The sequence below is a fragment of the Equus caballus genome, chromosome 27 (genome assembly GCF_041296265.1).
Source record: "Equus caballus isolate H_3958 breed thoroughbred chromosome 27, TB-T2T, whole genome shotgun sequence".
NCBI lineage: Eukaryota > Metazoa > Chordata > Mammalia > Perissodactyla > Equidae > Equus > Equus caballus.
Window position 1 is genome coordinate 46,239,184 of NC_091710.1, and position 26,683 is coordinate 46,265,866.

General features: G+C 35.2%; 1 protein-coding gene across 1 annotated transcript in view; it reads right to left on the reverse strand.

The window, feature by feature from the left end:
* The window catches only part of TENM3 (teneurin transmembrane protein 3), a 2,419,468-nt gene that overhangs the window by 1,690,339 nt on the left and 702,446 nt on the right, over positions 1 to 26,683 (reverse strand). The window contains exon 4 of the mRNA XM_070253219.1: positions 23,934 to 23,988. The gene's annotated coding sequence lies outside the window, so the exon portion shown is untranslated. The remainder of the gene's footprint in view (positions 1 to 23,933; positions 23,989 to 26,683) is intronic.

The window sequence follows — 26,683 nt, forward strand, 5'->3', positions numbered from 1 at the left end:
GCCTGCTTGTACAATCATTTTATTATGTTATTATTTTCTTAATTGGTAAATTCAATAATACTATACAATAAGCAGTGTTGCCCTAAATGATAAAGCAATGGCATTAAACATCTATGGCCGTGGTTCTGCACCTTTTAATGTCCTGGACTACATTAACTATCTCACCACTCTAGATCTCCTTTCCAGAAAAATGTCTGACTGCACATGCGCACGAGTTATTTAACTCAGTTTCAATGGAAGTTCCCACTGAAACTGCTGCCTTGTGGTTCTAATAATCACCACCTCTGAAGAGACTTAGAACTCAATCCTTGCCAGGCAACACTAACTAATTGTAAGCATTATTTGAGCGCTGTCTAGACGTCAAGTACAATGTATCCGCCTTGCAAGCATTCTCTCATTTCATCTTTACAATAACCTTAATATAAGTCCTATTTTCATCCCCATTATACAGATGAGGAAAGTGAAGTATAAAAACCTAATTAACTTGCCCAAGGTCACAAAGTACGTGAGTGCACATATGGACATCATCTTAAAGCTAATGTACTTAAATATAATACATCAGTTATCTAAATAATTATTCTCCTGTTAATATGTGGAAACAACTGAGAGAACATAGTTTGATATCTCCCACACTCCACACCTCCATTTCCTAATGTCCTAAGTTACACTTAAGTTACAACCTAGTCTTGAAGGTTACCATCGGGCAAATTTAAACATTTAATCTGCCTAATTCTTCTCACTTTTTTAAACCAATTTAATCATTTGTAAGTGGATAATTCAATGACATTAAATACACTCACAATGTTGGGCAACCAGCACCATGATCCATTTCCAGATTTTGTTCAACTTTCCAAACAGAAAGCCTGTCCCCATTTAACAATAACTCCCTATTCGCCCCACCTCTAGTCCCTATAACCTTTATTCTACTTTTATCTCTATGAATTTGCCTATTCCAGGTACCTCAAAGAAATGGAATCATACAATATCGATCCTTTTGCGTCTGTCTTACGTTACTTAGTATAGTATTTTCAAGGGTCATCTATGTTGTAGCATGTAACAGAATTCCATTCATTTTTGAGGCTGAAAAATACTCCACTGTAGGTACAGACCACATTTTATTTACCCACGCACCTGTCAGTGGACATTTGGGTTGTTTTTACATTTTGACTATAGGTAATAATGCCACTATGAACACCGGTATACAAGCTTCTGTCTCTGTCTCTTCTTCAATTCTTCTGAGTATGTGCTCACAAGTGGGATTCTAAAAGTCATATGGCAAACCTACTTAAGTTTTAAAACTTTCTTGGTTTTTTATTTCCCATTCTTCTCTGAATAACTTATAAACTGCCCCATCTCCGTTCATCCATGAAGCTTCTGCTCGCTTTCTCAGTGCTGATAATATTTAGAATGTTCTTCCACTCCTTGTCATAAAAATAACTTTAGCGCTTGATACGTGTCGTTTCATTCTAATATTTTTAATTCTGTACCAAATTCACTACAGTGACATTTGTGATGAAGTAAAACATAACACATGATTACACCATAATATTTTCTCCTTCTGTGTCTTCTTATTTCTTTCAGTGTGCTGTTTTATCTGGATCATTATTTTATGCTGAAAGGAGAAGGAACTAGTCCCAAAGGCTCTAATAGATTCACCAGCTCCCTTACCATCGGTGTAGACACAGTGGAAATCAGTGTATTGAAGGAAAAGGGGCATTGTTTTCAGCTGACATGCAACATGTATTGAAGATGCAAAAGGTGTTTTTTTCACACGATGTCTTAAAATTACCGTTTTATTTTTAATATACATTACATGGATGGTAGTGTGCGTTCTTCCTAAACTCTTTCTTTCTGTCAACTCCATGCATCCTCAAGAATACTATGTGAAGGCAAATCTACAGGAAGTATCGTTTCAAAGATAGAAAGGGAAGCAGGGAGGGGAAATGAAATAACACAGACTGAGCACCTTCTGTCTGTCAGACACTGGAGTGAACTGGCTGATTTATACGTTTCTTCCCATCCACCTGTCCCAATATCATAGTGAGGCAGGGAGGTCCCTATTGTACAGGTGTAGAAACAGGGCTTGGAGGGGTTAGTGTTGGCTCCAGGTCATGGAGTCAACAACGGAGCTGCCGCTGCCTCACGAGATGCAGAAAGACTGCATGGTGAGGATGAGGCGGGGCACCTCATGTTGAGTCACATCTCACCACTTCGTCCTATAGCTGGCCACTTACTCAATGGTGTCCTTAGGAGACATTGCCTTATATGACTATGCATCCATGCGTTTATTTTTGTTATAAATTGCAAGTCATTTATTGAATCGAAAAGTATCTATTTTAGAAGTTTATTTGGAATCTCAGGTGACCAGCCAGATGAATAGGGCTCAGATCTGTAAGTACATTTAACTAATTAACTAATATACAGTTAATAGGGCAAGAAAATGCTATTTTTTTCTTTAAAAATCATTAACAGTGTGGTGGTAACATATCAACTAATTATCTTTTAAAATTTATACATTGAAATTTACAACAACTTTAATAAAGCTTTTTCCAAGGTAGACCCACTTTGAATCTGGATGACAGCCATAGGTTACTCACAATTTGGTGATTAGTAATGTCTTTAAGATAAAATTATAGAATCCATGAGAATGTACAACCTTAAATATAATTTAACACCCATTCCCCTACACATGCAGTAGATATGGTCGATTCTCATTTACAGATAGATTTATCCTTTTTTTTTTTTTTTTTTAGTGAGGTAGATTGGCCCTGAGCTAACATCTGTACCAATCTTCCTCTATTTTATGTGGGATGCTGCCACAGCATGGCTTGGCGAGTGGTGCAGAAGTCCGCGCCCAGGATCCAAGTCTGCGAACCCCAGGCTGCCAAAGTGGAGCATCTGAACTTAACTGCTATGCCACGGGCCAGCCCTAAAATTTTTAAAAAATAGATTTTGATTGTGGGAACTGAGACTTTAAGCAATGACAAATCCTACATTCCAGATTGTAGGATGATGAAAGGAATTCCACAGAACGTAAACAAGTTCGAATGAAAATAATTGATGGAGAAACTTTCTAACCATGACTGTATTACCTCAATGATAATTAGGGGCAATAAATTAATTCCACATCTGAGTGGGAAATTATAGAACAAAGAAGATCCCATCAACGTGAAGATATTACAAACTATAAAGAACAATTCTAGCAATGCTTTGATTTTTATCCTTTAATTTGTGAAAGTGCAGAGCTGGTATTTCTCTAATTAATATAATGTTTGTTCTTATTAAATTCAAGCTCTTAAAATGATTAATTCATCATTTAGATTGCCTGTAATTAACGCTATAGATTTATTGTGCAAGTAAACCTTTTAGGGAGCATTTCTTTGATAATTTAAGCTGAGAAGTTCATCCAAAACTTTTATGAAAGAAGTAGCAACCACAAACATGATAAATGATACATAAACACATTTGTGTACCCCCACACACACGTATCTACACTTCTAAATACACCTATATTATGTCTTATTTGTGACAACTAATTCCCCTGTTGCACAGCATTGAGTAATGCTACCCTGTAATGCTTTCTCTTGACCCCACTCCCAGCATCAGCTCTCCTGAGTCCTTTCTATCATCCTTCAGATCCCAGGTCAAATATCATTTCTTTCTTAAAAGAGAATTTGTATGTTACAAAATATCTCAAAGATTCACTAAATAATACAACAGCTACTACTACCTATATTTAACAAAAGTTAACATTTTGTGATGCTTCAGTTTTCTTTTTTATATAACTTTACAAATACAGATAAGGTCAAACTCTTCATTCCTTCCCCTCCCTTCTTCCCCAGTAGAACTACCCAATGCTGCTATGTATGACAGAGACTCTGTCCGTGACCAAACTTTAGTCAGGATTCATCGAATCCTCTTCTCAACTAGGCCTCAATTTTTGGATTTTCATGTCTGTCTTTGCATGGCCCAGTTTTAGCCAAAATCCTGCTAACAGTCTAGTCAGAATACCCTACCCTCAATATCTGATTTCCCTCTATATGTAATCAAGTTTCTTTCCCCTCACTATCTCTCAGGTGACGTCTGATCACCATGGCCTGCCTTCACAGGAACCCTGTCAGGTCAGTTTACTAAGAAGTAATTTTCTATCCATTTTCCCCCACCCTGCTCCTTGGCTATAAATCCCCATTTGTGCTTATTGTATCCAAAATTGAGCCCAATTCTGTACATAGGTGGCACCAGGACAGATGTATCATTATACCTTCTTATAGAACTTGTCCTTTTCCTTCGAAGAACTTACAGCACTTTGAATTATATACTTGGTTAAGTACTTAATTGATTAATGTGTCTAGAGTATAAGTTTTTTTTAAGATAGTCATCATATTTATTGTGTTCATCAATTATTACATGTTGAAAGTATTTTGACTAAAAGAATTGTTGCTGGGGAACAAAGGGGTCCTCAGATTAATAAGACATGGATGGTTTGAACTCATCCTCAGATAAATAAGCTTAACAGCAGCAGTGTTTGGGAAAATCATGTTTGTTTTTCATGTCTGTGGCATTTTTCTTCCAATAAGCATTTATTAGTCACCTATCCTGGGCCCTGACATTTTATTAAGTTATACTAAAGGCCAAAGTGAAAGACATATTCTCTGCCCTCAAGTAAATAGCAATTTCCAAGAACATTTAGATATTCTTTGAAACCGACATCTTTGGCAGACTTGACTTAAAAAGTAATATCCTTGTTATTATCTATTGAATCGGTTGTAATCCAGGTCTTGTCATATGGGAGCTCATAGTACGTGTTTAAAAAGTGATTCATAATGATAAGTTACGAATCTTAATCAGTAACTTCAAAAGGATTCTCGAATAGTCACTCACTTCATTAACTGCCTTTATTTTTAAAGATTTTGGCGACTAAACATCAATGTTACCTTTATGGATATTTGCCTGAAAGTGACGGAAAGCTTTGCAACTATAATGATGATCCATATGCCCTACAGCAGAAATTCAATGCAAGATAATGGCCTGCGTAGATGTGAAATTGGACATGTATGCAGAATGGCAAGAAATCAAAGATAAATTAATGAGAATGCTCATAATTACATTTATGTGTTTTCCCTATAATAAACTTTTGAAATGAAAATGCACATCTGATTTGTCCATGTGCTTAATGAAGGGGAAAATTCAATCTAATTACATTCCAGTTGAATATTTACTCCTAATGCAGTACTCTTTTAGTTTTTTAATATTTTACTTTAAAGGATAGTTCCAATAAACATAATATATCAAACTAGCAAAAAAGCAGTTTTCTCTAAAACTAAGACAATTATTCTTTATTCCATTATACATTAAAATTCTCTAAACACAAATACATTTTAAATCTAAAGTCCACTTATGCAATACTGTAAAAATATATTCATGAAATTCTTACAGATTCTTTTAGAGCGATCACTCAGAAAAATACTATTTAGAAACAATAGTCTTTCACCTTAAAATTAAATGATATATAATTTAATATTTTAAAAATAGCATGCTATTAATAAAAGTGCATTCACCTATCTGAATTTGGTCTTTTTATTCTATGATTATATCACCTAAATCAATTATAAAAGGGTGACAAACATTTTGTTTTCATGTGAATCTATTTAGTTATAAATCATATTTTGTTAGATTACCATCCATGTGAGGAAATTAATAATTAATCTTTCAAATTTTTATTTCCAATCTAAATTAAACTCATTTCTCCCACCTACTTATTAAATTAGTCTTCAAATCCTGTCACTACCAAGAAAAAAATGTCTATGTGTTCAGATAAAAAATAGATACTATGTGCATCTGAGATACAGGTAAACATATTTCTCTATAAAGTTTAAATCCGATCAGGAATTTATTTTTAACCCCATATGAAGACAAATCACATACACACAGCTGGATTGCACATCAATTGTCAGTCATTTTCCTCTCTGCCATATGCCATCTTTTCAAGGCAATATTGATGTGATAATAGAAAGGAAGGTAACTGTGGACCCAATCCGGTTATAATACCCCACTACTGCTCCCAATCACTCTCTGAGTACCATTCTTCCCTTTCACTTTTAATTTTGAGAAGAAAATAAATAGGGAGGGGGCAGGTAGGGAAAAACAAACAAAACAACTGGAAGTCACAACTGTTTATGAAGAAACAGAGCAAACATTTATGAAAGGCCAGGGGTTCTCCGATATCCAGCACTCTTTTGGAGGATGGCATTCCCAGCCAAGTGTATGCACAAGGGTATTTAGTATGAATATATTCAGTTGAAATAACATTAGCTCGTGCTATGGACTGAATGTTTGTGTCCCACCAAAATTCATATGTTGAAGATCTAACATCCTGTATGATGGTATTAGCAGGTGGGGCCTTTGGGAATTAGCCAAGGTCATGAGGGCACAGCCCCATGATGGAGTTAGTGTATGTAAAAGAAAAGGAAAGACCCAGAGCTTCCTCTCTTCCATGTGTGAGGTTACAGCAAGAAGGCGGCCATCAGCAAGCCAGGAAGAAGGCCCTCACCAAGAACCACATCTGCTGGCCCCTTGATCTTGGACTTCTCAGTCTCCACAACTGTGCAAAGCAAACGTCTGATGTTTAAGTCACCCAGGCTATGGTATTGTGTTACACAGAGTTTGCTATTTGTGATTCAAGTCTACCGGAAATAGGAAGTTGCGCCTGGCAGCTAAGTAGCTGTTTGTGGCAATTACTAACAATCTTTTAAAGGAGACTTTTGAAATCACAGTAGTTATTCTTAATGCTTTTTCTAGAGCTTTCTCATTATCACAACTTCTCACAGGGTTTCTTCCCAAAAGATCAAGAAGCAACATTGGGTACCTTAATATCTTCTTAATCAGGCAACCTCTAGCTCAATGGAGCTAAAGCAAAATGGAGCTAAAAACAAACAAATCCTACCTTATACACGTTAAAAGAAGAAAAAGAAAAGCTGCCATTAACACTTACATAGCCCTTACTACGAGCAAGGCATTTGATAGTATCTCATTTAATGCTCAAAACAACCCTTTGAATGAGATAATATTACTATCCCCACTTTACAGATAAAGAAATTGAAGCATAAAAAAAGTGATTAATTTGCCCAAAGAGACACAACTAGGAAGTGATCAGTTCAGAACTAGCATCTCAACAATCTCGGTTCAAATTCCTTGATTTTAATTGATTCACACTGAGTTTCTAAAGTATTAATGGATGCAAAATTAAAGTATTTAAAGGATAAAAATACTTGTTTATAACTGTTAGAACCAGGTGTATCCACTTACAAATAATTCTTAGTGTGTAATGTCTTTTCTTGTTAATATAGTCTTTTTCACTAGATTTTTGATTTTTAAAGTATTTCTAAAAATACAGAAATTAGAAAATAAAGGATAAAGGAAAAGAAGAAAAGAAAAATTGGGTATACTTCCCTCCTCTGATGACCATTCCAGCTCGTTTCCTAGTGGTTATTTTTCTAACAATGAAATTACATTTTTCAAAATTTGAGCCAAACCTTATTTACTTAAAACACGCAGATGATATGATTTCTCTAGTTTAATACGGAAAACTTCCAGTGAACAAGCCCTGGCCTCCTTTCTGTCATTGAAAGCAATTTAAGGTAGTTAATCTCATGCTATAACTCTTCAATATATGGCTTTTTGATGTATTACAACTCTAAGTTGGAGATCTAATTCAATGTATAAGAATAAACTCATATTAGTGCACTAGAAACTTTCCTTTTGGTAGTTTTGTATATGGTCAGGAGAATTAATGCACTGTGTACTTATCCTAATTTTGTATTTTATGTAATTCTATACTTAGGGTTACCAGATAAAATACAGGATGCCCAGGTAAATTTTAATTATAGATAAGTTTTTAGTATAACTATGCCGCATGTAATAGATACTGCTTTTCTTTTCTTAACTCCCCAGAGCTCCAGTATATAGTCGTAGATCCAGGTTGTAAGTCCCTCTAGTTCTTCTACGTGGGATGCTGCCACAGCATGGCCTGATGAGCGGTGGGTAGGTCTGTACCCAGGATCCGAACTGGCAAACCCTGGGCCGCTGAAGTGGAGTGCACGAACTTAACTACATGGCCACAGGGCCAGCCACTGTAGTATATACTTTTATTTGCAAAATCTGGTAACTCCATATATACTCTAGTGTTTAAAATGGTACATGTGAAATGTTTTCTTTTTTGACTTTCTTATTGGGATGTTTGGACTTCTATTCTGAAAAGTTTCATAATTGAATAATATCAGCACTTTGAAAAAATGCCTGGGAATCGAGCTTCAAATTAAGATCTGATCAAAAATCAGTGCAATACTTTTGGATATATGGCTAGAACTGAAAAGGCAGAGCAAAATAAAATTATGAAAATCATGGAATTTGATAATTATTACATGAGTTCAATAGCTGGTATTAGAAATAAATAAAATTATAAGTGCTGAGAGCTTGAAAGCATGTGAAGTACAAGGCGTAAATTTAAAGCAAGTCTATGGGAAGCCACTCCACCTCCTACCCTCCCGACACTTACACACACTCTCTGTTTAAATTTAGATTCTTTAGTTTGTCCTTCTCTTGCTCCTGCCCCCTACTTGTGGAAATGCCTACTGCTAACGCTTTCTTAAAATATGTTAAAGATCCACACATCAACATTTAATTAAAGCTTTCTTCCAGAAACAATGAGAAAGAGCACTGGAAAAAAAAATATCTTTTCACATTGAATGCTGTATTTGTAACAGAATTTTCTATGTGTGAGTATTTCCAGAAACTTGTGAATACAGAAAGTTTAGCCAGTAATTGAGGGTAGGACCATATTGTTCAGTTAGACTGTATTTAATAGTATTTTCACACTTATTATTTGAGACATAGAAATTTTAGAGAATCACACTTAGGGATGCTACATATAACCTATTTTCTATTTGAAAAAGCTCCCAGAGATGTCAAATTTAGGAACAATGGAAATTTTTCAAGTCAATTTTATTTTTCATTTTTTTTTTAGCCTTAGCATTTAACACCTTGACCAAGACACAGCGGGCACCAATGAATGGCTGTTAAACAAATGCTAATTCACTGTTTTCCCAAATGCCTCGCCTTCTATTGTCTCCCTGAGCCTGGCATATATGTTGCTCCATGCTCAATGAGGTTTGATCTAAATTTAAAAATGCTTGCTGGATTAAACTATTTTATTTATAGCTCAAAAGAAGTTGATCCTCTTTGAAAGTGATTTGTGGCTTATTCAATTTTTTTTTAATCACCAGCAAATGGTATAGTGTCTAACATAGAGTAAGCAGCCAATAAATGTCTCTAGGATGATCGGTGAATGAACGAACAAATGTGCTAAAACACCCCATGTTGCTCATTTAGGCTTTACTGCCCAGTGCATATGTTGGAAATTTCCTTTGATTAAGTCACAGAAGTTTGCAGGCTACTTTCAAGGTAAAATAGGAGAGTACTATAGGAAAAATTAATGGAATCTTAAGTGAGAAGATATATCTTTTTGTTTTTTTAAAGATTTTATTTTTTTCCTCCCCAAAGCCCCCCTGGTACATAGTTGTGTATTTTTAGTTGTGGGTCCTTCTAGTTGTGGCATGTGGGATGCCACCTCAGCACGGCTTGATGAGCAGTGCCATGTCCATGCCCAGGATTTGAACCAGTGAAACACTGGGCTGCCGAAGCAGAGTGTGCAATCTTAACCACTCAGCCACGGGGCCAGCCCCAAAAAGATATATCTTGATGTAGAGGCTCTTTCTATTCTGGCTGAGGAGCCTCAGGTAGATATGTTATCTTAACAATGGAGGTAATAACAATACCTCCTCATATTAGATGTAAAAGGATAAATGAAAACAGGATTCAATTGGAAAGCTTCAGCAATGAACAAATAGGGAAGGAAGAAATTTTCCTCTACCCTCTAGGTTCTTCTGGCTGGTCTAAGAATTAAATTGACATGAGACAGAATAACATGAGTAAATCAAACAAATTTAATCACACATGTACATGGGAGAAACCCAGGAAAACTCAGTAACTCGCCAAAATGGCTGAAACCACTTCCTTAAATATCATCTTCAGCTAAAGACAAGAGAGGATGTTGCAGGTAGTGGTTTGGGACTTCCAAGGGGAGGAAGGCAACACACATGGAGATGGAAAAGCACATGTTTGGTAAACAAATGTTTGTCATGCCTTGTAAAAACAATTAGACATCGAGAGGAGTTTGATCAAATGGGCCTTGCTAGGTTCCTCCATGTCTACCACACCGAGTTCATATTATACTGTAGTTATCCATGGCATTAACTGCTCCCTGAAACAGGCTTTCTATCTTAAATTCTTTTAGGCAGTTAGGGGGAAAGTCAAAGTTTCTTCCTGACTCTTTTGTTCTTAAAATAATCAAGTCAAAGAGACATATTTGGGGGTAGCAAACTCTGATCCCCTGCAAACACATATAACTGAACAAATGCACATGGTTTTCAATTCTACCTTTTACTCTCATAGGGATGTTTCATGTTGAAGCAATGCCTATAACTATTGATAAAAGAGGAATAATAGCTCTGCAATGAAGGTTATTCTAGCTATATCTAAAGTTACATTGTACCAGAAAAATAAATCACCAAATGTTGAGTCTGCCTTATATACAGATATCAAGGCTGATCCACTGTCAGCCAAAAATGGGTTTTCAAACAATTCACCTCCCAGGATTAATCCATATTCTTACCTGACTTCCCATGAAACTTACTTTTACCAAGATTGGGTTTAGATTCTGGACTACACAATTTGTAAACATGCCACAACACTCAAGAATTAACTCATAGGACCCTACTTGCACAAGCCACCAAGTCAGTTACTCAATCAAATCCAGGATGCTATTTCTATTTCCATAATATGGAACTGACCGTCTAACTAGGCAAGAGTGTAACGATAGTTCTTTAACAATTTGTTCTTAGTATTGAAAAAGGCTAGCTTATCAAGCTGAGTGATTTTAATGAATATAAATTGCAGGGATCCAAAATAGAGCTCATTCTTACTTTCTCAATTTTATTGTACTGCCAATTCCATTTTTGTTCTCACTTAAGCTTTCCTTTGTCTATTAAGAAATATTGACAAGTAATGTATCTACTCCATGCTTATGCTACAAACTGAAAATAATATTCCCCAGAGATGAATTAAGCCTTAGTCTCAGTACGATATGTTTGAACATCACACGTTGTAGCTCTTTTTTTCCTAAGATCCTTTAAAAGCTTTTCAACTCCAATGAAAGTATATGTGTCTTATAGGTGATTTGATAACACAATCAGATGTCTTAGCATTGGTGAATTTGTTTTGTGATTATTAAAATTTCCCCAGCAAGGTACAGCCTCCACTTCAGACCTGTTTCACTGCTTCATTTCTATCATATAAGGAGATGTACTCTTTGCAAACAAGCAAATACAACCAACCCGAGGAGAAAAAGCAAAGATAGGGAGCCGTGAAGCCAGATATTGGGACTTGAGTAACTGTAAAAATTGATTTTTTTCTTTACAGTTAAATTGCTTGTCTACTTGATACTACTTGGAAGAAAGAGTTATTAGCATAACCGCAGCAAAAGCTATCCTTTGTCTTAATTTCTGCCACACTGCTTTGGCTTGAGAGACTGTGATGTTGAGAAATCATGACAGGATGTGTAGAGTTCTAAATAACAAAAGTTCAAGGAAGTTCATGGCCTCATAGAGACATGGAGAGAATTTTTCCTTCTAAGGTGCTAAGAATTGTCTAGAGGCAGAAAGGGCTGCCTAAACATTGCTTTCCTTATGTTCGCCCTGTCTTCAAGAATCATGAAAATCATCAGGTATAGAAGCTGATTCTCCTTTCTTATTAACAACCTTATATTAGATTCCCACCTGTGTTTGGTCCTTTCTGGGGCATGTCCCTACCTGGGCACAGGGCATTGGAGAGATGTCTCCAATGGGACACACATGAGCTAGAAATGAATTGAGACTTGACCTATCTTTGACCTTGGTTATGCATGGTGACTTCTCTTACATTCTTAGAATTGATCCTTTTCTCTCTACCTATCCATCCCTCTCTGCCTCAGATCTACAGAATACTCATGCTTTCTTGGCTCTTTCAATTCCAGTTTGTATGTTAAACTTAACCTCCGGCCAACAATTTCAATGAATATAATTAGAAAAGAATTGATTTCTGCTTTCCAACTCTTGAGTCATTTCTCCATAGATAAATCTTTAAAATTTTTTACTTGATCAAATTCTTCACACAAAATTACAAGTACTATGTATTTAATTTACAAGTGTAAGATTTGGAACTTTTCCAAAATATTTACCAAACAAAATTAACTTTACTTTTTCCTTCCATCTTAACAGTTGCCCAGAAGATGAAATATAAGGAATAAGGGACAGAAGTCTACGAGCTTATGCTCTGATAAAATATTTCTTTTCCTTTGGGATCAAATAGGCATGCGAATAAGCACATCAGTGGCATACGATTACATAAATCCCTCAATTGCAATTCTATAAACACATTAATTAAATACATGTTTGATTACTTATTTATACTCTGCCAACTTAAAAAATATTTGAGGCAATTATGTGAAAATATAATGGCAATGCTTAAATATAATATTGCCTCATATTGAGATGTGAAAATATTAAAAATATATTCATATTCATATGCATATTCTGAAACATTATTTGCATATTTAATATATTATCCATGCTGTGCTTTCTCCATATTTTTGAGACTTGACATCACTATGAGTTTCTATAATTTTGGCATATATTTTTTATTAATTATCTTAGTGATCATTGTTTTACAATGAGCAACATCAGGATTTTGTTTCTTCCACGTTCTTACTCTTCTTCCTGTTGTTGTGTGTGTGTCAGGGGGGCATTGAAATATGTAATAAAACAACATCTTTCCATCATCAGGACTGTTTTTTAACTTTCCGGATTATCAATCTTATGTTGACTTAGCAAAAGCACTTTAGTCACCACTTGCTGCTATTCAATATTATTTGGCTTTTCAACCACTGATTTGGGAAAGACTTCCATTTCTTTCTTCTTCAGTTACTTTTCTATTCAGTTCTCAAAACTGAGAATTTACAGTTCATAATTTTTGTTTGCTAATTTGCTTTTCACTTCTTCTTTTGTCTACTTGACTAATTAGGCAGGGACTAGGCCAAATTCTTGTAAATTCAAAAGCTATAGGCCTAGTCAAATTAGAGGCATGTTAGTATTCAGCCTTTAAATACTTCAATTAAAACAATTAAGTGATTTCTACTAAATGAAACACAATAAAGAAAGAATCTGCTATTTTGCAAGCCCTCATTTTTAAAATATCTGTAAAAATGTAATGTTCAGTTAATGTGCAGCAGGTTTTCAGGATAATTGGATCTGAAAAGCATTGCTGGTAATCTTATTTCCAAGTCAAGACTATCCCTTATCTTGCGATAATGTTACACTAACAAGGACCGTCAAGCTAGTTGATGGGATTCAGTGATGCTCCACTCTGAGGCTCTGCACCTCCAGGGAATAATGCTCTCTGACCATTGAAAGTTTCCTTTGGTAAACTTTCTCATCCTAACTTGTTTTTCGTATTATAATCTGATAAGATATTTATAAACAGTCTCTCACTTTGATGTTTGTATGTGAATAAGACATTTTTAAGTTATATGATGAACTTGGTACACTGTTTAAGTCTGCAAACAACTGTCTCTGGATGCTCAGTTTCCCACATACGGATTAGGGAAAAATTTTCACACTTATCTTATTCAAGTTGGTAAACAGTAGCATACAGACTGAGTTAGAGTGTGGAGAAGTATTCCAGGGTTACGATTCCTTGTGTTTGCTGCTGCTACTGTATGTGCGTTTGTGTGTGTGTGTATCTGTGAACTGCCAGAGAAAACTTAAGTGAATATGGTGATCTTCTCTCGTGATAGACTAGGCTACTTCTAAATAGAATAGTAGGGGTAACATTTACTTTTTAACACAGCTTTCTCAATACAAGTGTTGTTACAAAAGAACATCCTAAATGTGTCTCTTAACACTTTTTGTGATAGCCTGGCTCAAGCACTTGGTAATTAGATTAGATGCAAATATTTAAGTAAGGCTTTATATAACTGATGATTACGTTCGTGCGATTATATCTATAAAGCCCCCTCTTTATATAACTGAAATCCCTCAATTATATCATTGTACAATTGATTTCAGAAAAATGTTCCTAGAACTTTGCTCCTTCACCAAAAATGTCTGTTGTATTAATTTCCTATGGTTGCCCTAACAAATTACCACAAACTTAGTGGCTTAAAATTACATATATTTATTTTCTTTTAATTTTGGAGGCCAGAAAAATGAAATGACCTTTACTGGGCTGAGATCAAGGTGTTGGCAGGGCTATGCTCCCTCCAGAGACTAAAAGAACATCCATTTCTTGCCTCTTCCAGCTTTTGGTGGCTTCTGGCACTCCTTAGCTCATGGCCGCATCACTCTAATCTCTGCCTCCACTGTCACATTGCCTTTTCCTCTGTGTGTTTGTTTGCAAAAATTTCCCTCTGCTTCCCTCTTATAAAGATACCTGTGATTGCACTTAGGCTCCGCCTGGATAATCAAGAATAATCCTCCCATCTCAAGATCCTTAACTTAATCCTATCTGAAAAGCCTTTCTTTTTTTTCTTTTTTTCTGCCATACAAGGAAATAATTAGATTCCAGGTATTGGGATGTGGATATCTTTTGGGGCACCATTATTCAGACTCCATACCACTCAAACTTCTATGCAAATGCCAAGAACTATCTGTAAATGCTATAATTTAAGTGAAAAGAAAAACTGACATTATTATGTCATCAGCAAAAAAAATTGCTGATGACATAATAATGTCAGTTTTTCTTTTTTGAGGAAGATTAGCCTCAAGCTAACACCTGCCACCAATCCTTCTCTTTTTGCTGAGGAAGACGGGCCCTGAGCTAACATCTGTGGCCATCTTCCTCTACTTTATATGTGGGACACCTGCCACAGCATGGCTTGATAAGCAGTATGTAGGTCCACACCCAGAATCCGAACTGGTGAACCCTGGGCCGCTGAAGCAGAGTGCGTGAACTTAACCTCTACGCCACCAGGCTAGCCCCCAGTGTCAACAATTCTTGTCATAGTTTAACTCACTTTAAAATTTGGATTTCTAAGTCTTTATAATTTATTCTCCCTCTGCTTTATTTTGCCTAAATATGATTCAGATTATAATTCATTAATGAATAAACCGAAAATGTGTAAAAATCTGGAACTTTCAAACATATAGTTGTTGTTTTTCTATTTCATATGTAGGACTTCTTTTCCATAAGCCTCAGAGTATAACTCTAAAAGTTTAATGAAAATGGACAAATACTATTACTCCATTTCAATTCTACAGTCCTGTATGAAAAATACTTTGCACAGTGTTTTCAATTCCGTTATTACAATTTTTACCACAAGAATGAGGTGTCAGATTTTTATTGTCTGATATATGTTGGGAATTAGAATTGCATGCCCTATCACCCTGACCTTTATCCATATTCCACATTTTGATTGGCTAACCTTTCTACTTCTTCTTCCTATTTATAGCTTTACTTAACGAAGAGGAACAGGTGAAATGTCCAGCCAGTAAATATACAGAATAGCAGGAGGTCAAGCTGATGGGGAGACGGGTAAATTTCACACAGGATTTGTAAGCTTCCAATGCCAGGACCTCATTGTCATGTAAAAATCTAAATAAAAATGTAAAATAGCATAACTAAATCCATTCTCTAAAAATGAGTAAAAGAAATGTGGCAAATTTAACTCATTCTCCATAATGTTGCAATTTCCTAGCCTTCCATGGAAATATCCTTGAAGGTTTACTTGAGGTCACCAAGTCAGTTTTCATTATCACTAAAGTGATGCATACATATATTTGTATCTTAAGCCTTGTATAAGGAAAGCTATTTCAGATCTGTCATCTTTCTTGGTTGATACAAAATCAGAGATTGATTATGACTATTCCAACTCTTCTCTGACAGAGCATGTGCTGATGAGCTTTTGGCAAAACTACAGTTCATGACTAACAAAGACTTAACTTTACTCTGAATACCTATATCCCCAAACTTCTTTTCACACTCTCTTTTGAGCTCAATATTTCATTTGTAAGCATGTATCCATCTAGAGTATCCAGATCTGTTCCTTTTTGTTCTATTAGTCTTTTTAGTATATTTATAATTAGAACAAGAGTGCCAAAAATTACCACCCAAGTTTAGAATAAACTAGCTTTTGGAAAGAAATGTTTAATTTAAAAATAAACCTAAATTTCCCCCCAGATTTTGAAATACAGCAATTAAAGTTATCATCTTACATGCATATTTCCACAAACAAAAAAATCTTAAATCCAACAAATTTGTGTATTAAATGCTGCTTCAAATGCAATTTCAAAAGATGGCATTACACAAACCAATAAGCAAATAGTGCACATTCTTTGAGATGTCTTCTACACCTTGATTCAGTGTGTCTGGCACCTTTGTTCACAGGAAGGAGTTAAGCATGAACTAATTATATACCAAGTTTTCCAGTGCCTTCCAGAAACATACATCTTTGAAGACAGTTCTTATTGTCTTTTAAAAATAGGTACATGGCAAAAATACTAAAGCATAAACATTTTTGCCTGGCCAAGGGAAACAAATAAGGTTTAAATTTCGCCATCCTAGCATAACAGAGCTTGACTCTACTATTGACTAATAAAGCACACTGGCTGGTCAGGAGTAGAACTCTGGTCCTGAGAATGAGACCCAGGAATATCCTTAGCTCGTTTCTCTCAGGCAGACAATGCCCTGGCAACTGCAGTAATACCTGCATCTATGTTTCGTTGATGACATGCTGTATACTTACCTGCTCCTAAGTACTTTATACACACAACCTTATTTTAATCCTTATAATCACTTATAAGTAATTCTTATTCATAAGAAAGTCATATGAGGATCAAAATCATATCACTTTATCAAGTTTGCATAATTTTATAAATTAGCAGAGACAAGATTTAAAATCAGATATGGCTGACTCCAATCCTCTGTTCTTAACCCATATCTACATAATAAATATGGAATTCAATTTTATTGAATTATTTCTTATATATACATATAGAACTATCATTTCACACCAAAGCATAATTCACAAAGTGTGTTGGGATAGAGCGAAGAGCAGGAGAAGAGACAAAAGGATGAGATTCAACTGGTGATTGTCTAGAATGATCTGTTGATCTTTTGTTTTGTTTTGCTTGTTTTTAATCTAAAGGAATGTATCCTGTAAACATAGTTGTTTTGTTTTGTGGTGGTGGTTTTTTTTTTTTCCTCTTCAAACAGGTGGTACCAATTAAGAGATTAACTTTCCTAACAAGTATATGCTTGTTAAAATCAGAGCCACAGGTCTGGAGAGTTAGCTGACACCGCTCATGAAAGCTGAGACAACCATCAAGCATACAGTGTGTAGACAGGGCCCACCTTTCTCAAGGCCAGATGGCCATAAAGTGCCCCAAAGGCTGGCTCCTCCCCACAGCGTAGTTGCCTCACCTACTTTGATTTCTTTTCCATTCTTTCAGCGGAGTCTTTCTTTCTTCCTGCTTGCCTTATTTAGAATTTCCTGGTTTTGACCCAATGGCCAAGCTCCAGGCTAGCTGTATTCCTAATTCCATGTTATCTCCTTCTTAGCAGACACTAGTTTAGTCCAGCCCTACGGAGAGACAGATTCTGCCTTATCCTAGCGAATAATTCTGCCTGCTTCCATGACTTATATGGGTACAATCCACTAAGTGACTAATAGTAGAAAATGCCCTAATTCAAATAGCTGAAGCACTTATGGCGTGTCTCTCTAAAAAACAAACAAAAAAATAATCAAGTTTCAAATGAGCCATTTAAAATGAGCCAGTACATTCAAGGGGAAAAAAACTTGATTTCACTTTAAAGCTACACTTTGAATTAGTGAGTACAAAATTGAATTTGTACAATTCTCCCAAACACTGTATCCAGTTAATTTCCACACCTAAAGTTGTCATTTTGAAGAATGAACACAACTGATTAATACGCTATAAATAGGATTGACAAATACAGGCAAAAAAACTTGCATATATCCATTACAGTCGTTTATTTTTCTAAATTCACATTCAGAGTCAAATTTCAGATAACTGCATCTAATCAAAATCTATCTTTGCCACTCTCCCTCTTCATATTTTGGAAATCCCTCTGCCCCTCAGGCTTTCAAGAGCTAATAGTAGGTACTTCTCACTCTTGTTTTGTTCCCTAGATGCTAAAGTTTCCTATTGCTCCAAACTTTTTTTGTCATCCTTCCATCACAACTTGGCTGTCCTTGGTTCCAATCCATGAAGATCATTTACCACATGAAGTGACAATGGAAGATAAAGTCATATAAGCTAAGTTATTTGTATGAGACAGCTGGATAACATTGCATCTGCTATGCGTACTTTCAGAAGACACTCAAGTAGTCATTAGGAATTTTAAACATTCGAATTTCTTCTAAAGAAGATGTAGCTAAAGGAGATATTTTGGGACTAGAAATGCCTCTACGTAGCTCTCACGTTACTTAAGTTCTTTCTAAACATAAAAGGTGATCTCCTCTAGATCGTTGTATTAGCTGTGAAGTCTCTCTAATTATCCTCTGTTGAAAAACCAATTTAAAAATAATTATTAATAAAATGTGTTGGTTTTCATTTTTATTCAATGAAATGTTTACTCTAAACTAACACAGAAATAACCATATTAGTTACTTCAGATAATTTAATATCTATAGGCAGGTAAATCAAAATCCAAATTCTCTTCAAAGGTAACTGCATGAACACATTAACATTATTTTAGAAATTGACTGATCTTTAAACAAACGGAGTATCAATACTTATGGACCTTAGAACCCTTTAAAAATTCAAAGAAGAAAATCGGTCATCCTAGCATTCTTGAGCACAATAAAAAGGACAATAATATTTTGCTAATTCTATCCATATTGCATCGAAGATTGGTATCAGTCAGCAAGCTGATCAAGGCAGGTGGCTTAAGGCACCTGTACTTGGAATTCTCTTATCACAAGTACCTAAGAGCACTCTCTGGCCAACGTTACCTCAAGTTTATGACGTGACAGTTGCCCCCCAGCAAACTAAGAGGACGTGACTAACAGACTTAAATAAGTCCATATTATTCATTTCATTTCATTTCAAGAGTGGTCACGAGGGAGCATACAGATGTAGCAAATTAATAAACACCACGGAAAGTGGGGGATATTGGGTGGAATTCAGATCACTAGGGACCAAGTCTATCTGGAAAAGGGCCCATGAAGGCTGAAGGGAAAGAGACAAAGGAGGAGGCTGAGGGGAGGCAGGTGGAGGAGCAGATGCCCTTGCTAGGGGAGGAGAACTCGAACGGCAGCAACACAATAGCTTACACCCAGTCACCTCACTTAAGTGAATATTTCATCTGCACTTCGCTTGAGAGACTAAGGGTAAACCGTTGTAGACTGGGACAGATTGGAAGGGCTTTGAATGCCAGACCAAAGACAAAACTTTATTCTGGAGGTGCGATATATTCCCTAAAGGATTGTGAGCAAAAAAAATTGATATGATAAAAACAATGCCTTGGATTACTTTGCATAGGAAGAAGAGAAGTGTGCAAAGAAACCAGCTATGAAGTTATTTCTAACACAGGGGAATTGAAATTCATTTTAAAATGTCAAAGTTCAATTAGACAAAAACACTGATAAACTTTTCTTTAATTAGGAGAGAGACTGAAGTATGGATTTTGTTCTAAAGGATGATGTGATTTTATATATATTTATTACGTATACATACTATACATATTATATTATATATATATACACAATAAACTAATATGTATATATTAGTTCACTATAAACTAATTGGTTTATAGTGTCAGACAAATTAAACTGCAAATAGCTTATAGCCAGTAAATATTATCATGGGGAGGGTTCCATGAAAAATAGGCTGGGGCTGGAGTTACAAATTAACTTAGGTAGTCACTGCTCCCTCTTCTGCATTGTTTCCAACTGATTTCTCTCCCTGAATATTTCATCTGCAAATCATGATGAAGGAAGATCAAATAATCTGTTTATAATGAACATGCCACCAGGTACAAAACATCCTTTAACCTACAGACCACAGGTAATGAACTCAGGTTGTGTGCAATTAGAATAGAGAGCAACTTTACTTTTCCCTGTAAGAGCAAAGCATAGGTCCTTCAGAAATAAGATATTCCATCATTTGGCAACACTATTATTAAAGGCTGATGTTTTAGATTTTTCTATCTCATACATTTTAAGAGGTCAGAGGTAGTGAACTATATTTTACATATTGAGCACAGGAAATTGCACTTTAATAAGATTCTGTTATTGCAAATGTTATCTTTTAGTGAGAAATGACATCAGTGAGTTCTATTAATGAATTTAAAGATGGAAATTGAGATGCTGATAAAGCATTAAGAAAATAAGATATTTTGAGAAAATTGTCTTGATCTTTGATTTGTTACCATGGGCTTTTTGTCAAGTCTGTAAGAGCCAGGGTGTCTTTTAGGTATGCCCTTCTTCAATGGAAAAGAAAAATGCTTGAATTATATAAACTTGAAGATTTAAATTTGTCTCTTTCTTTTAAAATTCAGATGTTATTCACCAGCCTAGCTGATTATGAAATAAGAATTTAATTAAGTCTCTCTACTTCTAAAAGTTTAGAAAGGTATAAATGTTAAAATACATTTAGTTATGTATTCAGTTTGGGATTCAAAACTGCATTCTTTGATGAGTGCTTTGAAAATCTAGAACTGCGTTGTCCAATATGACTTTGGCAATAAACACACTGCTCAGTAGGGTAGCCCCTCACCACAACTGGCCATTGAGCACTTGAGATGTAGTGAGTGCAAGTGAGGAACTAAATTTGTAATTTTATTCAATTTTAATTAATTTTACATTTAATAGTCACCTGAGGCTAGTGGCTACCATACTGGACAGTATATGGAAGACAGAACAAATGGTTAAAGCCATTATAGTCAACTGGTCCTGTCTGGGTTCTGAACTGGACTCCATATTCCCTCCTGTTATCTCCTGAGGAATAAGAGGAAGCGTCCAATACACTATTTTCAACAAAATCTTTCTGCTCTTACAACTATTTATTTTAAAATTAGCCTCTCCTCCCTCAACCCTCTCCCGTTGTCATGAGCCTTCCAATCAATAACTATCCTGTAGGTTCCCCTCTTCAAAGAGGACAGATAACCTCAAGGAAATAATCTGGTCTCCATTGTTCAGAGCTGGAGATTTTCAAGGCTTTTGCTCTACCTGCAAAGCCACTTCCTTTGATAAGTCCGTCATCCCTTAATTCTTGGAACTACTAATATGGTTTCCTAACTGGTTTTCTTATCTTCATTTCTGCTGCTCCTTCTCCATTTCCCTTAATCCTTCTTCAAAATTACTGCTATATTGGTATTTCCAAAATGCAACCCCAATGTTCCTTACTGATGTAAAATCCACCAGGGCTCCCTTTTGTTTTCTGGGGGAAAAATGAGATAAAATGCAACTCCTCAGCACAGTCACAGATGTAATTTTATGTTCTAGTTCTCTCATTTCCTGCCACTCCACAATTTTTATTTTATGCTCCCTGAACATGTAACTTTCTCTTGACACCTTGATCTTGCTCCATGTTGCATAGATAGGCTTTCCTTCTACATAGGCTGGAACGATCCTTCTAGTCTCTTCTTCCTAATCCTCGCCCCTCGCCCCCTGCTCCTATATTGGAACACACACACACACCACCAGCACCACTTCAGTTACACACACCTAGCATGGTTCAAGAAATACCTTCCCCAGAAGACATTGCTTTATCCCCTCCACGATGCCCTCTTTACCTCCCAATCATTATATCCTGATTTCTATCACAACTCCCACCATAATGAATTGAAATTGTTGTTAACTGTTTATATTTTTTCCGGGAGCCTGTGGGCAACTGGAAGACAAGAACTTCATCTTTCCCACCTATATTCCCAGTGTCTGAGACCATGAACTAAGCTACCCAAGAGTTGTTAAATATGTGAATAAATGCCATAATGAGAACGGATTGAGACTGAAGATTTAGAGACAAAATAAAAAATTAGAACAATCCAAAGATAAGTAAAATTCTGTGTATGTATTCAAATCTTCCCATTTGGGGGCCTTAAGAATAGATGATTTCACTGTTATTTGTGTGTATACATATGTATTTATATAAATATATATACATTAATATAAATATATATACTTATTTAGACACCGATATTTATATTTGATTGTTCCTAGAAAGTACATAAACATGATTTGAAGATAAAAAAAGTACTAGAAACATCTTCTAAGGAATAGAGAGCTTGAACTAAACAGGTTATAACATTATTTGTGAAACATGCAGTCCTGCTACCGGTGACCTTAACTTGTTTACAAGGAAAGTAACATCCGCACACTTATTTATGAAGGCATTTTCTTTCTCCTTTTTCCTCTTCCTTATCCACAGTAAGACAGAGAAATAGTGTGAGTTATTTAACCAATAATTCTATGTCATGTTTAGGCTATCACAAAGTTAGTACAAGTTAACACTTTCCAAAGATGAATATAGTTTACTCAACAAGGCCTTTATCTACAACCATATTAATAAACAAATGAAATTGGAGTCCTTAAAATGGAAAATAATTTCTTTTTAATGCAGCATATCTCCTAATGAGCCTCACAGGCATTTTGTAAGTATAATCCTTATCTATTCTATAAAATAACAAGATTTAATTTCTTCTACTCCAGGAATGCCCTGTAGATGGCTGAGAAGGCTATGTGAAGTTGAAGGGCATTGGACAGGAGTATTCTCAAGCAGCTCTACCCTTGAGTCAGGAAGACACCCAGAAAATGGCAACAGCAAGGAACAGAAGCCAGGACGCAGCCCAGGTGGCACAGCACACTAGAAATCCATCTGAGTAAATCAGATACCACAATCTGAACTATTTAGAAAATCAAGTATTCAGAATTTGGAGAGCACTTTTGCCTCTCTAGAAGTTTCCGTGACACAGATACCTCTGGCAGTGAAGTATATCTTTTCCTTACAAATAGACTTTCCATTTAAAACCTCATATCTTAAATTACTTTAATTCCTGGATGAGCACAGAGCCTGCAGCATGCTGATATTTCCCTATTCAATTTGGAATAGAGATAATTCCCAAGTAATTACATTAATGTAAAGGAAGGCGCGAGATAAACCAGGATGGCAGGTAAAGCAAAAGTCACTGATGTTGGCATTTTAAATAAGCATACAGATTTAAACCATTATGAAAATACATTGCAGAAGAACTGAAAAGTTGGTCCATCCCACTTTCCTATTTAACTCCAGTTGGGAGAAAAATGCCCCTCTCTTACCTTTTGTGAGATTAATACAAGAGCTAGTGACTCAGATGCATGAAAACTATTCAAAAGGCAACATTACAAAAGACGAATTTGAGTTGCTTCAGCAAACATTATTAATGCAAAGTAAATGTCCCACAACCCAAAATTTGAAAACCAGTTGTCAAATAATTGCCCATAGAAAACAGACTCTGTAAATCAGCTAGTCAAAGAGATAATCAATGTCATATACGCATAAATGAAATTTGCACAGCAAGACTAACGTAAACACACGGGCAGAATGGAAAGATTTAGCCATAGGTCTATTTTTCTTCATTATTAAAATTATCTGGCATTAATCTGTGAAATTTCTATGGGAAACATTATTATTAGAATGAATAAATTTGATCGAAATTGTAAAATGGTAGGCTAAATTTAAATAATTGTATTAAATTTTTTTCATGCATTTAAGCACAATGGAATTCCAAATGTTGAGATGCGAGAGTTTTTAAAAAGTTATTGCATATACGTAAGCACTTACTGTTACTTCCTTGCAGCAAAAATCTATATCCACCAGAAGAGCTTGAATTTATTGCCTGTTGAAAAGTCACAAAAACATGAATATGTTAACTTAAAATACAGTAAAGTCTGAATTGCAATAGCTAATAAGATTCTTCTATGTTCATAAATAAGAAATATTATAACTATAATCTCCTAGTTTTAGTTTATTTTCATGAATTAAAAACTACAAAAGGCAAGGGGAAATTATTTCTCAACACACACCATAAGTTAAAAATACTACTGAAAAAGGACAAGAAAATTTCAATTACAGAAAAACAAAAACATCCTTGTTGGAGTAGAGAATGTACTCATTCTCCCGACTCCTTAATGTTTATAGGTAATCTGATCATTGGTTTATATTCAATGAATAAAGAATAGTTTGAGTTACATACTGATTAGAAACTTATGTTTTATTGTTTACCCAGAGTTTTCTTTGATTGAACAAAACTTTCTTAATCCATCAAACAAATACAAAAATACCGAAAGGAAAAAGATCTACTCAAAATAGAGACACTACTTCTTAACAATTTGAGTTTATATGGTGGCAATACACAGTTCAAGTACACTATTTCACTCAATCTTAGATCAATTTATTGAACAAAATATAAAACAAGTCATTTATCATATGCTTGATATTGAGTACTATCTGAATATTCAACCTGAAATAGAGAAGTTAAGTAATTATCTAAGTCACTCAGGCCAAAAGACCAATTTACAAGAATTACCCAGCTCACTGGGGCAAATATTATTGGAGGAATCTTTTCCTTGAATTATTTCTTAAATGCTAATTTGAATTTTTCATGGTTGGATGTTACCAAACAGAGATAGAAACATAACATGGTTTGAATTAGACATGCATAATCACAAATGAAATCATCTGAAAATATATTTTTATAAAACAAATCTGTAATCTTAAAAGAGATAACATTTTTATTTCTCCAAAAATGTTTAAAAATATACTCATTATATTGAAACTTGCTTTGGATTTAAGTGTCATTTCATTCTAATTATCCATTTCCATTTTATCTGTTTATCCATTTTAATTTCTTTTCCTTTTCCAGCCACTGTTAAGAGCACAAGGCAACTTTCAAAGTCTTTGTCCAGTAATATGCTCAATGCTGGTTTTAAAAGCTATCATGCCAAAATATTCCCTGCTTTATAGACTACAAGAGGTAACATTTAATACAAAGTTGCAAATGTTATTTTGTTTAATAAGCTTCTTTTTTTTCAAGTAATCAAAATCTGCCAACATAATGTATTCTTTACATATTTCTCTACTATGTTAAGATATTTTTAGGATAATAAGAGTTATTTCCTCAAGAAAGATACCAAGATAAATAATAACTTAAATGTTTTCTCATCAAACCTCTTATTCAAAAAGCTACTTAATAGCTGTTAATTTGAGGTTAAACTTAGAGAACTCAGCTAAAAATAATTAATGACCCATCACCTCCTGCTCTTTAATATTTTTGCTAGGAAGTGTTAGCATTTTGACATCACATCCTATTATTTTTGTTAATATAGGGCAAATCTTTAAAATGTATGGTTACAAATTATTTTAAAATTAATTTTACATCTTATTATAATACATACAAAGTGTAATTTTCATTTTATGTAAGAATAAGCTATATCAAATTAAAATACCTTTATCATTAAAAAAAGAACACTTCTTGCTATAAAAATAATTTCCTAGCCATAGGAATTATTGAGATATATCATCTTTCTTTGGATAAAAACAGAGACATCATTTGAGATTATTTTTAGTTTCTTTCCTTCACTGTTACATCTTTACCCTTTCATACTATTTTTTTAATCATCCTGCTTAATGGCAATACTCTAGTACCACTACGTGCCTTGCTCCTGTTGAGATGGCAGAAGGCGTTAAATCTTGCTAGAGGTATTTGGAGAGTAGAAGCTGCTATTAAATGGGAGGAAATGAGCGCTTCCTGATTTTCGGATTTAGATTGCATTTAAGGTGGTTGGAGGAAGATGAATCATGAGATAGAACCCCCACAGTGGATTTCTTCAACATCCCTGCACTTCCATCTTTCAGTAGGATTGCTTTCCTTTTGTCAAATGCCCCACCTGGGGATACTCTACCTAATAGCCTTATGGCTTCTATCATTGTTGAGATATTTGAGTTGTGGAAATCTTTCTCTAAATGAAATACTATTTGGAAATCGCTGCCTTAGAAGTTGGAATGGGGGCTCCAGAGCTCTTTCTGCTCCCTGTGTTCCCTCCCCACCTGCAGCTCCGAGCCATCTCTATGAACCCTCTGGGTTTTCAGGGATCAAAGTTTGAAATCCACTTCTCCATTTCCATATTCTTTCCTTTCACTTCAAAACACAGTAGGAGAAGAGATCTGGGGAGCTGTAAGTTTTCTGGGAAAGAAAGGGGAAATGCGAGGCAAGAAACAATGTACAGGATTTGAGCAAGAATAAAAGAAAGAGACCACGTTTCAAGTAAGTTTGCGAGGTATGTGCCAAAGTGCTCAGAAAGCGGTTGGGAAACACAGCCCTGAAACAAAGCAAAGAAATTCTACAAATAAATGAAACTTTACAGACAACTTGGACATCTTCATTCTCCCAGATGCTTTCTACCTATCTATTTAAATCACTGATTTTCTTATATTTCAGATAATTTGTAACATGATGCACATGATTCGATCTGAGAAAGATGTTAATGTGGTTCTCTTCCAAAGACCAAATTCTTAAGCAATCAAGGACACGT